The sequence below is a fragment of the Dama dama genome, chromosome 13 (genome assembly GCF_033118175.1).
Source record: "Dama dama isolate Ldn47 chromosome 13, ASM3311817v1, whole genome shotgun sequence".
In the NCBI taxonomy this organism is placed as follows: domain Eukaryota; kingdom Metazoa; phylum Chordata; class Mammalia; order Artiodactyla; family Cervidae; genus Dama; species Dama dama.
In genome coordinates this window covers 68,371,803-68,383,238 of record NC_083693.1, presented here as the reverse complement: position 1 = coordinate 68,383,238, position 11,436 = coordinate 68,371,803, and positions in this window count along the sequence as shown.

Here is an 11,436-nt window from a genome sequence, read left to right as displayed (position 1 = left end):
TTACAGGTTGGACACCTCTTATCTGAACTAGTTTCCTAATCCATAAAAAAGAAGTTATAATAACAAGACTTACTTCACAAGCTCTTGTTGAGGAGGACAGGGGATCAGGTGTGTGACAACATTTAACTGGGGATACATGAAGCCTGCTGAAGCCAAAGGCATCTAGGATGATCTGGTTCATGCTGTGAAAACAGATACACAAGTATGGCCACGAATTGGTACCCAGGAATGATCCGTGAGATTGCTACGCAGAGCCGTGCTATGCACCTGAAGAGGCGGGGCCCAGCCTCAGCCATGGGCCGTGTGACCTTCTTTCCAGATCTCCGAAGCCCTGGTTCGTGAGTTTCATGGCTGAGTTGCCAAGAAACATCTGCAAGCCAGACAGCCAGATAAAGAGACTTTCAATTGTAGCCTTGATAGCCTGCCCTCCTTCCCGAGTCTTCCTTTCACCTTTTTGACACTAACTCCCTTTGTAATGATCGCAGGCAATACTTTCAAATCAGCCTGTGCTCCTTGGGAGGACAACTGGTTAAGGCTCACTGTGAATCTGGCCTTGTTCTCTCGTGAATGCTCTTAGCCTCCTCTTAAAGAAATGAGAGGGACTTCCCTGGTCCAGTGGCTAAGACTCTGCACTCCCAGTGTAGGGGGTCTGGGTTCAATCCCTAGATCCTGCGTGCCACAACTAAGACCTGGCATAATCAAATAATAAATAAATATTTTTTTAACAAAATGAAGAAATGAGATTCAGGGCAATGATTCCACATTCATTTGTTTATAAAAAGGACTCAGAGGCCAAGATTGGGCTTTTGGGAAATCACATAAGTTAGCTTCCTTTCCCAGCCCTGGTCCAGAGCTGGCTAGCCTAGCTCTGGCCATCCTCCAGAATTTGTTTAGCCCCCTGGCATCTTATTCTAAAAAATTTGCCATAGCTAGGGAGGTCATGACTTGGAAGACTTTGGGTAACCAGCAATTAGTCCTAATCCAAAGAAGGGGTTTTGACATTGACCCGAGATCTACAAGAACCTTCCAGTCCCATCCATGTCGCCATGAGCTGGGCTCCCAGTCATGGTTTATTCAGTAAATGACAACAGGAGCTATCACTTCAGAGTCTGCCTTCAGTAAGGGGGAGAGACGACAGGCAGAAACAGCTTCTGTCTTGAGGAACCCCTTGGCCGTCAGGTTCCGCTCTCCAGTGTCTGTCTGCTCAGGGCTCAACAGAGGGTTTGCATTTCAACGTGGCCGCTTTCTGGCAGGGACCCTTGAACAAGTCACTGAATTTCTCTGAATTCTTAGGCTTCCGGCGGCAACCCTAGTCCCACAGGGCTACTTGGATTGCTGAGTGAGAGATGCAGAGAGTGCCAAACGGGACTTGGTACACAGTCAGGGACCCCTGTGTCCAGATCCTCACCCTGAACATTCCTGTCATAGCAACTGGCTCCTTCCACTGGAAGGTGTGGGAGCTTGGACAAGTATATAATGGCTCTGGGCCTCAGGTTCATCATCTATAAAATGGGAACCATAATATTATCTGCTTAAAGGATCGTTGATGCAAGGAGATAACCTATGTAGGACATTAGCATAGTATTCCCTGATAGCTCAGCTGGTAAAGAATCCACCTGCAATGCTGGAGACCTGGGTTCAACCCCTGGTTTGAGAAGATTCCCCTGGAAAAGGGAAAGGCTACCCACTCCAGTATTCTGGCCTGGAGAATTCCATGGACTGTCCATGGGGTCACAAAGAGTCAGACACGACTGAGTGACTTTCACTAGTTCATCAAGTCTTAGGAAACTTTAGCTGGAATCCACCTTGGTACACGTGGAGCTCCTCAGGGTGGAATTTCCCCATTCCCTGAACTCACACTGACAGGCATTACCCCACACTGTGGACTGTGGCTCTAGGCAGGTATCAAGACACGGCCCAGCTTTCGGAGAGCTCGGTTCCCAGGTGGGGTGCCACGGCAACAGGGCAAGTGCTAAGAGACACAGTGGGAGTGAAGGGGTCAGACCAGCCTCAGGGGTCAAAAAGACTTTCTCAGAGGATGATGCCTAAGCCACAGCCTACAGGAGTGAAAGCCAGCCCAGCCCAAAGGGGGACAGAGAGTGGCGGAAGGGATGGCCGGCCCTGCCCTACTGCCCTCATCTGACCCCTCCCACCAGAGCCTGTGGTGATGGAGAAGACTCTTGAGAGTACCTAGGACTGCAAGGAGATCCAACCAGTCCATCCTAAAGGAAATCAGTCCTGAATATTCATTGGAAGGACTGATGCTGAAGCTGAAACTCCAATACTTGGCCACCTGATGCAAAGAGCTGACTCATTTGAAAAGACCTTGATGCTGGGAAACATTGAGGGCAGGAGGAAAGGGGGATGACAGAGAATGAGATGGTTGGATGGCATCACTGACTCGATGGCCATGAGTTTGAGCAAGTTCCGGGAGTTGGTGATGGACAGAGCGGCCTGGCGTGCTGTGGTCCACGAGGTCGCAAAGAGTCAGACACAACTGAGTGACTGAACTGAACTGAATTGAACCAGAGCCTCGGGCCTGGGAAGTGCAGTTGGGGTCCCGACCTCTCCTGACGCACAGCCACACACCCCCCTCACACCTGGCCTCTCCGACCAGGAGGTGACGCTCCAGGCCCCCCGGGGAAGGGGCACCGCTCCCTCCCGGGCAGAGGCCAGCAGCGGAGCATCGCCAGCGTGGGGAGCTGGCCGGGCAGTAGGCGGGGAGCGGTGTCCCTACGTCATGGATGCACCAGACTGGCTGCTCTGGACAAACCACACCGCCCACCCACCCCCCACCCCGGGGGAGCTGCGCACACACACCCAGGTCCCCACCCCCAAGTCGGAGACTGCGCTGTGGAGTGCCGAGGTTCTGGGCAAAGGTTGTCCAGGGGTCGGGGAGCAGGGGCTGTGTACGTCCTGCCCTCTGGGGCCACACGCCCCTGGGCTCTTTCTAGCCAAGATTCCCAAAGATTTGGCCTCATTTCTTCTCTCCCCGCCTCCCGGCTAGACCTCCCCTCCCCGCTGAGATGTTGATTGTTGGCGGGCACCCTCCCCCCAGCCTTCCGGAGGCTGTAGTTAGTAGTCAGGAGGACGGGCGCTGCCGCACATGGGGCTGTCATCTCCAGCGCGTCTCCCACTTGGGTCACAAGCCTCGGTCAAACGGTAGCCTCTCCTGCCAGTGACGACAGCAGACACCTCCCACTTCCCCTCCGCAACCTGGGTACGCTGAGACCGATCCAGTCACTGGATGGATGGGTGCAGGGAGCCCAGGACAGGAGGGAGGGAGCAGCAAGTCCAGGCCCTGGCTGGCTGTGGGTCGTGGCTGGGAGGTGTGGATGAGGGCGAGGTGGGGGTGGCCGCGTCTATCAGTGAACAGGCGCAGAGCTGCTTCTGGCCTTAACAAAGGCTGGTAAACATTCTGCTTAGCAAAGCCGAGCCCCCACAGTGACGGATGTCAAGGACTGAAAGGCTTTCTGGGGGAGGACCCGGCAGAGATGTGGGCCCCCGTCTTCCTAGGTGATGTCATGGCCCCCACACGAACGTCGGAAGGGAAAGGGCACACAGCTCACAGCCTCCGCTGGCCTTGGTGACAAATCACACGCCCGGTGAACTTGTTTCAGGGACCTGAGGCCCAGAGCAGCCCCGAGAGAAGTGCTACTAGTGCAGACCTGGGGGGTCGTAGACAAGCGGAGGCGGCCGGGCTGGGGGGATGAAAGTCTGACTGCAGGGGCAGCGGCTCCTGACTCCGTGCTGAGCCCCAGTGCAGGGAACAAACAGGTTCAGTCAGGACCACGGGATTTGGAAGATAGTCCTTCGTGGGGTTGAAAGGGCTGCATGAGGTGGGGGTCCACAGAGCCCATCTTACAGGGCAGGGTGGTCTGCCCCCAGACACCCAGAACAGGCAAGAAGAGAGTGTCCTGAGCTGTTGTCACATAGTAGGGTGAGCAAGACGGAGGGCTAGACCCTGGATCTGGAATGAAACGTGGAGCCAGGGCCAGGGGATGGCAGTGGGAGGGCCCGAGGTGCCCCAGCGCGGGCTGGTCACTGGCAAAGGGCTGTCCTTCCTGGCCGCCCACAGATGGTGAGGTCTGCAAGCAGAGGGAGTGGTCTGGAGGCAGGGTCAGGGACGAGGCCGAGGGGAATGGGACGTGTTCTTTCGGTTTGTGCCCCAACCCCCACGTAGGGTATAACCCCCTGAGAGCTTGGACCGGGTCGTGGTCGTGCTGAAGTGTTCAAGATCCTGAGGCCCCTTCAAAGCAGACTGACTGACCAGCCCTGGCTCCGCCTGCAACACCAGCTCCCCTGCTGTTTCACCATCATGCCAAGACGCTTCTCTCAACCGCAGCTCCTGCTCACCCAGTGTGAGGAACCCTGGGACCGTCCTCAAGCTCCTTGCTGCTTCAGAAAAACGTTGGCCCCTCTTCCTCTGCACCTCTCACTGCCGCTGCCTCACTGGAAACCCGTCCACTATGAGAGGGCTCCTGCCATCTTGGAAGCACTGGATTGTTTCCCTTCAGGGCCTTCTAGTGATTGCTGGCCATCCTTATTCCCTGTGAACGACAAGCCTGCATAATGACGGGGGCTGTTATAGTGCCAGTTTCGTTGACCACAGACACCCAGGGCCTCTACACAGCTGTTGAACAAATGAGTCAGTCTCAAAGCAGAAAGGGCCTGGGCTTTGGAACCAGATAGGTTCCACCCATAGGCTCCACTGCGGCTAAACTGTGACGGAGTTTTCACTGTGGCTAAGGGTGGCGACACCCAGGAGGGCCCCAGAGCGCCCAGCCAACGCAGACACTCAGTAAATTTCAGCTACTGCAGACTCTAGGTACTCTGCTGTCTTAACTGGCTTAAAAATTTTTTTTAAAAGCAAGAAATCACCTTAATATGGAAAATTAACATTTCTTAAAAAATCCTAACTTTAGACAAGCTAATTGTCAAGTGGGTGTGAAGCAACTAGCCAGAGCCTGAACCTCCCCAGCACTAATGAATACCCCTTCACTTCCTCTAGACACTTCCAAGTTCATCTCCCGCTGCAGACTGCAGATTTCCGTCCCTCTCACTTCCAGTAGGCCAGCTGTAAGGACATCCAAAGAGCAGAAAATGCATCTGAGCTGTTCTGAAATGAGAAGGCCTAGGCAAAAAAAAAAAAAAAAAGCTAATAACCCTGCTTTCCAATAGCCAAAGAAACACACTAAAAAGCAACACTGTCAAGTGGGAAAACACGAGGGCCTATTTCAGGATGAAGTCCTGACAATGAGGCAAGTTTGAATCCAAACTGACTACAGGCAAGGCGTTTCTCAAACTAAGCCTGGTCTTATCTGTAAACGGTGGCGCCATCTGCCATGTCGGGACCAACCTCATAGGGTGTTCAAATGATGACACCTACTGCTTGACACCAGACACTGTCCGAAAAATTTCCCAGGTCCACTGTTGAACCTTCAGGCAGGTCAGGCATGCTCTGTGTCCTCTGAAGCTATACCTGCACTTCTCTTGGTACTCAGGCAGAGAACGTTCTCTGATGAAGAGACCAGTCTGCCCCCCTTCCCACATTAATTAAAAGAAAGGAAGACAAGAAAGAGGGCTTTGCCAGACTCCAGACTTTTTTTCTCCCTTCTCTGGTCCTGCCCAAACTTCCTATCAGGAAGACAGCTTTGGGAATTAGGAGGGGTGGGGTCTTTCAGATATTCCTGGGCTGTCTGCAGTTGGCCTCTGTGCCTGCCTTCTAACAAATTCCAATTAGGTTTAACAAAGTCCTTAAAAATCTGCTTCTCTAGACATGTTATTTACTCATTAATACACGTTAAATTCGTAAAAGAAATAAAAGACAGAAAAGAATTATGTTTTACTCGGAAGCGGAAAAGAAAGTTTTAAACAGCTTACCCAAGGTCACCAAGCTCTGGTGGACAGGATAGGATTAGTACTTCCTGCAGACCTGGGCTTTTTGTTTTGGCTACCAGACCTTCAGCACCAAATATTCACCACAGGCAATGGCTTCAGAAGCATAAAGGTTCAAGATCTGATGTAACCTCGAGTACAATTCAACTGAAAGGCCATGTTCTGGCAATACTCAACTTATAAATCAGAGGAAAACTACTTAGAACTGCCCTTTCTTCCCCTCCCATTACTACCTAGGAATCTTCAGTGAGGAACGGTTTAGGCTGCTCACAGCTAGACAGATACAAAATTTCAAAAAACTAACTGGTGACAGTATTTGGCTCAAATAATGATTTATAAACAAAATCTAGCTGATCTCAAAATCTAGCTGATTTACAAACTAAAATTAGATTGACCTGACACGAAGTTTAATAGACTCTTCTATTTAACCCTTTCCAATGTGGATTTCCTAAACCCTACCGTGGACCAAAGCTCAAATTGCCCTAGGCCCTTTGGCTAAGAACTAAAACTGTCGAAACTTTAAGGCCAATTGACTGTTGCTGAGTAAATGTTGAAGTGCAGTGATCTTACTACGCCTCTCAGAACCAGGCATTCTTTACGCTACCAACACAGAAAAGCTGTTTGTTAAATGTTTCGATTCAGCTACATGATCAAACGGCAGTCGATACGGATGTCTTAATGAATAGCCTTGCTGAAGACTGTTCCCTAGCATGTGACAAGCCTGACACAGATGATCCAGTATCTTGTGAGATTCAATTTCTAAACCGGGGACTAGGCACCTCTACCACAACGCCACTTTCACAAACGGCAGCTCGTCTTCTACTGAACAAGAAGCCTACATCTTCATGTCTTATTCTCCATGAGGTCCCCACCTTCCAATTGGCTCCGGTGTCTGGTCATGTCTCAAACACCAGGTGGGATTCTCCCTACCCTGTCTTCTCTTCGTGGAAACCAATATGACAGGTTTCAAGTACCACAGGTTTCAAATACCACTCAAGTCAGAGCCCCTGAGATGCTTTAACTTCTAATCCTTTACTCATGGAAGCTCCACTGATGTCAACAAACCAAAAATCACGAGAACTTACAAACAACTCTGAATTAATGACATTTTCCTACCAGCTATTACTAATAAAAAATTAACTCACTAGGATATAAATCCCATGAAACCAGCAAGTTAAAAAAGTGCTGACCTAGAGCTCCCTGGTAGCTCAGCTGGTAAAGAATCTGCCTGTAATGCAGGAGACCCTGGTTGATTCCTGGGTTGGGAAGATCCCCTGCAGAAGGGACAGGTTTCCCACTCCAGTATTCTTGGGCTTCCCTGGTAGCTCAGACAGTAAAGAATCAGCCCACAATGTGGGAGACCTGGGTTGATGATGATTGTTGGGAAAATCTCCTGGAGAAGGGAACAGCTACGCACTCCTGGAGAATTCCAAGAGAATTCCCTAGACAGAGGAGCCAGGCAGGCTACATTTCATGTGGTTGCAAAGAGTTGGGTCAGAGAAAATTTGAAAATATTACTGAATAAACAAGAGGAAAGAGGACGTTATTTTCTGTAAGTTTCTGACCTCACCTTATTACAGATTTATTTCCCCTTTATCTCAACTGCATTATCCTTTTTTAAAACGTCACTGTTAGCCATTTCAAACTCTTCTGGAAATACAGTAAAATTTTCAACCTTTCCCACAGCCTGTTTGCTTAACAACAATTAAATCCAAAACTCTTCATAAAAGTACTACAAGGCTGGGACTTCCCTGGTGGTCCAGCATTTAAGAATTCACCCTGCACTGCAGCAGACACGAGTTCAATCCCTGGTCGGGAAACCTCAGATCCCACAAGCCACAGAGCAACTAAGCCCGCAGGCCACAACTAGACAGCCCGGGCTGTAACAAAAAGACCCCAAGTAACAAAATGACGCCACAAAGACCCAATGCAGCCAAACAAGTGAAAATGAAAAACAGTTCTGAATTAAAAAATTTTTAAAAGTACTACAAGGCCAAGAAGCAGCTGATAGAAAACACTAGGATTCCTCATAGCTTGCCTTTCACCACAGCGTCTATTTTATAGATTTCAGTTTACAGGGCTGTGATCAGAACCAACCCTGGGAAGTCTGGCCAATGAACCTTCTTGGGAGATCCAGGGGACACCAAGAACAAACGTGGTGATGAGAGAACAGGCTCTCAGATACCCTGTGGTTTAAGGATGATGTGATTCAAGGAAGGCTCACTGTATCGAGGCCCTGCAAACATCCATCTTATTTCCTCCCATATCAAAAGTCAGTCCAACAGAACAAACATGCAGAAATCCATTTTGAAGGTCTCACGTTAAAGGAGGTACAGATCGGTCAGAACCTGCATCTAAAGGAAACAATAGATTACTGAAGATCACTTAGAGGGGTGGGGTGGGAGGTGGGAGGGAGACATATGTATACTTATGGCTGATCCATGATGATGTATGGCAGAAATCAACACAATATTGTAATTATCCAATTAAAAATAAATTAAAAAAAAAAAAAAGAAAAAGATGGCTTAAGATCAAGGAAATCACTGTGAGCCCAATCTAAAATTCTAACTACTGCCTTGCAAAGGAAAGGATGAAATATGGACTCCTCCCTCAGTGGAAATGGATGAGCCTGTCACGAATACAATGAACTAGATGCCTCATTAGGTTCCTTCTCTGAGATTTTATCAACACATTAAAAAAAAAAAATTAAAGCCTTGTGACAGACATACTTCGAATTCAACCGCTGATTGGCACAGGCAAAAACCATACTTGCAAAATTAACTTTTTTAAAAATTTTCATTGTCAAGAAACTAAATTGTCCACCTCTGGGTCATTTAACAAGGCAAAGGCCACAACAATACAGAAGAGAAGTCTGTCCAAAACAGTCACATATTCAGGAAACTAAAACAGAAGACATGTAACCTAGGATAATTGAAAAAATCATCAGCAGGATCTCTATCTTTAAAGGAGTATTATAGAGTGACAAAAATCCTCATTGACTCTCAAGGAGACCACACAAGACAGAGAACAGCAAACCAAATGCCACTCACTCAAGCTTATTAGCAGTGATAGATGAAAAATATATACAATTATAATCACTATGACCAAGATACTTAACATCCCATAACCAATACTTACTGCAGCCAGTGCTTCTTCTCAAGACCGTCAGACTTGACTCCCTTAAGACTTCAAGGACTGAGGCTTTCTATACGAACCTTAATATTTTCTAAATAAAACCTAATTTTACTAAATCAGGTTAGAATGAATTATGAGTGCTTTTAAGAGTTTGCAGAGATGATTATTTTACAGTTGGGAAGTGTGTCACATTCACAAATATATTTGTCCTGAACATGCCACAAACAAAGATTAAGAATGGAAATGTGAAACCAAGTCTAAATTAAAGAGCTGCGGTAACCTAGTAGTACGCTAACGCTCCTTCTAACAGTCTTGGCACAGGGTCCAGGCACGGGCGGCTCTCTGCTGGGGGCGGCTTTCTTGGCTGTGAAGGAGGATCATGCCCTCTGTCACTCACGGGGAGTAGTTCTGCCCAACTGTCTCTTCTCGACAACTTTATCATCAATCTCTTTATTAACAGCTCCACTGCAGTCAGAAAACGCAAACAAGGACCAGTTTTCATGCCAGATTTCTGGAAATCACATAGCACCAGGCACCACACAGTGTGAAAGTTTGTGAGGAGGGTGTTGTGCCAAGAGAAAGACAGCATCCACAAGGAATAAGCACAAAGTTGGGACATTTTACATTATTATATTAAAATACATCTACCCACTTTCTTATGCCTAAAATCCTGAAAAGAACCTACTCAATATCCACGTTTCTGTACAGGGACCGAAAGGGGGCACAGTAGTGGTACAAGATCACTTTACTTCCCAGAGATAACTTTGTGTTATTCTGCCTTTCTATAAAATTGATAACCCCTTATATATCATGATTAGAAATCATACAGGGCTGAGACAAATGTCTTCAATGACCTGAATGAAACTCATAAAACTGACATTTTTGAACTTAAAACACATATTTTGGAACTGAAATCTGTTGAATCAAAAAATAGCATTAATGGAAGTGTTCCTAAAAAGCTTATTTTTAAGACTTTATACTTTTTTTTTAATTGGGTCATAATCACATGACTAATATGAAGTTTAAAACACCCAAGTTAAGTAAAAACTGAGTATAATGTCTGGTAGTTCTAAATATTGAGATGCAACGTACTTAAGACTATCACTGGAACTATTCATTACAATACACTCAGCCCACGACTTAAACCCACTATAGATCAGGATTTACCTTTAATGATTTTCCCTTTTAATCTGTCTTATATTTCAATCTATTGACATGTTGAAATATTTGGAAAATATTAAAAAAATTTTCTATTGAAAAATATTCTAGATCTGTAAAACAAATTTTTATGTTTTTAAGATTCTAATACTACAACTGAATTTACACTGTTCTAAATAATGCATTTTGCTAAAGTGTGTCTTAGGTAAATTGTCTTAGGGCTGTGATGTCTGTGCTCAGGTAGAAAAGGACCTGCTAAGACCAAAGTGGTAGTGTTAACTTCAAGGCCAGGGTCAATCAGCTCTGCGGCTTCTAGAACTGTTTATTCTGTAAAGCTGAAACAAAACCAAGAAACTCTTTCCCTGGTCAATTCTGGGACCCATTAAGAAGGACTGTGAAAGATTTAACATAAATCCATTCTTCCCACTAAAAATAAACACATGTGTAAACAAAAACTCTAAGCTGGGTGGCAAGGAGGAAACTATTTTTGATAAGGCATTATCTTGTACCCTGGGAACATCATAGTAAAAAATATAAAGCTTTGATTACAGCATACACACCAACTGTTCTGTTCTTCATTTCACATATTAGTGAAATTTGAAGAGATCCAAAACAGGAAAAAGGTGACTGCATGGCCTTATTTACATTATATTAAAGTATGATTATCTGCAACATCAACATTTTAAGTATTAGGTAGCTAAACTTGATAAACTCTTAACAAAACTGTGCCCATTGTAGATACTGGTTTGCAGCTATCTGAATGTGAAGCATTCACACAAATGTGAGCTTTCTGAAATAGGAAGTTGTGCACAACCGTAACTCTACCCTTTTAAGCAAAGTCCTATGAACTGAGACAGGACTAGGAAAGGAACAATGTACTTAAAATTCCATCCCTTTCAGCAAATGTGTATGGTGTGATCAGCTGCAAAGAATTTCCCAGAACATTAAGACAAAAGCATGTCTCTAAGGAAGAAAAGCTGAAGTTGAAATGACTTTCCAAGTATTTGAAATCATTTCTAGAATTAAGTACATACAATCACTTCTGCAATACATGGCTCAGAACTACTGATGCCATCGTTCTTGGTGCCAAAAGCTATATAAAATGTCACAAGAATTTTTAAACTGACAAGTACGGAGAAAGGATGAATAAATTGATTTTACAAATGAGAAACGTATTACACATAATTAAACAGACCACTTGTCTCTATATGACTGAAGGTCATGTTTATTACAGAACACACAAAT